Consider the following 1,296-nt stretch of genomic DNA (forward strand, 5'->3'; position numbering starts at 1 on the left):
TATATAAAATAGCTGTATTCTATTAATTTATGAATCCTGAATTATAACCTTTATTAAAAAGTTAGGCAATGAGAACAGAGGCCATTTGGGTGTACTTAAACAATTGAAATGGGAGTTGTGTCAGTTTCCCAGAGCTCTGCTGTAACCAACGACCACAGACTAGTGGCTTTATACAACAAATTTATTCTCTTACTGTGCTGGAAGCTAGAAGTCCAAAATCAAGGGGTCGCCAAGCCATGCTGCCAGCAAAGTTCTAGGGGAGAATACTTCTTACTTCTTCCTGCTTCCGGTAGCTCCAAGAATTCCTTGGCTTGTGGCAACGCCACTTCAATCTCTGCCTCATTTTCTCATGGCTGTCTTCCCTCTGTGCTTGTGTGTAGACTCTGTCTTCACACAGTAATCTCTTTGTGTCTCTGTTTTTGCTTTTTATAAGAACACCAGTCATTTGGCCTAGGGCCCATCTGACTCAAGTATGATTTTATCTTAACTTGATTATGTCTGCAAAGGCCCTATTTTTATTTTTATTTATTTTTTAGGTGAGGCAACCCTTGGTTGACCTCACAGATTGCAAGGACCTTGTCAGCTTACAATCCCTTATTTTTTATTTTTTATGCCTACAGCACCTGGTCTTCCTAGGTGGTCTCCCATCCAAGCACTAACCAGGCCCAACCCTGCTTAGCTTCCGAGATCAGATGGGATCCGGCTTGTTCAGGGTGGCATGGCTGTAGACTCAAAGACCCTACTTTTAAAATAAGGTACTGGGTGTAAGAATTTCAACATATTTTGGGGGATGTAATTCTACAGTAAGAGTTAAAGGTTAACAATTACAGTGTTCCATTAACATCAGTATCTAATTTATTTCTGTATTTTGTTTTGTAGCACAATATAAAGAGAAATCCTGGTCCACATGATTAAGAAATTTTAAAATTATAATTGAAAAAATTTTAAGCATGTCACCTTGCCATCTCAATCACAATTCCCTCAGTTTAACCGATCTTGAGGTCTGATAGAACCGCAATAGGAGTATGTATCAATGTGATAATATTGAGAATATCCTAAAAAACACTCTCCTTCCTTACTCGAGAGGGTTCACTTTTTAAAAGGAGTTGACTCCTGAAGAAGCTTAAATCACCATTATATTTGGCTGACACTGTATTTTTAAATGTCATAATACCCTGAGTTTCTCAGTGGTTCGATTTAAAAACGTCTTGTTAGTGGCATACTTAATCTGACATTCCCTCAAAATTTCAAAAGAGTAAAAATAGTGTTATTTTGTATTTTGAGTCTAAACTGAGT

The 1,296-nt window shown here is 37.7% G+C and overlaps 1 non-coding gene across 1 annotated transcript; it reads right to left on the minus strand.

Moving 5' to 3' along the window:
• Positions 1 to 611: 611 nt before the first annotated feature.
• LOC112480335 lies at positions 612 to 730 on the minus strand. The gene has a single exon (XR_003046565.1). It is a non-coding gene; the product is annotated as a 5S ribosomal RNA (ribosomal RNA).
• Between the last annotated feature and the right edge of the window lie 566 nt (positions 731 to 1,296).

The sequence above is a fragment of the Pteropus alecto genome, unplaced genomic scaffold (assembly GCF_000325575.1).
Source record: "Pteropus alecto unplaced genomic scaffold, ASM32557v1 scaffold103, whole genome shotgun sequence".
NCBI classification, from domain to species: Eukaryota; Metazoa; Chordata; class Mammalia; order Chiroptera; family Pteropodidae; genus Pteropus; species Pteropus alecto.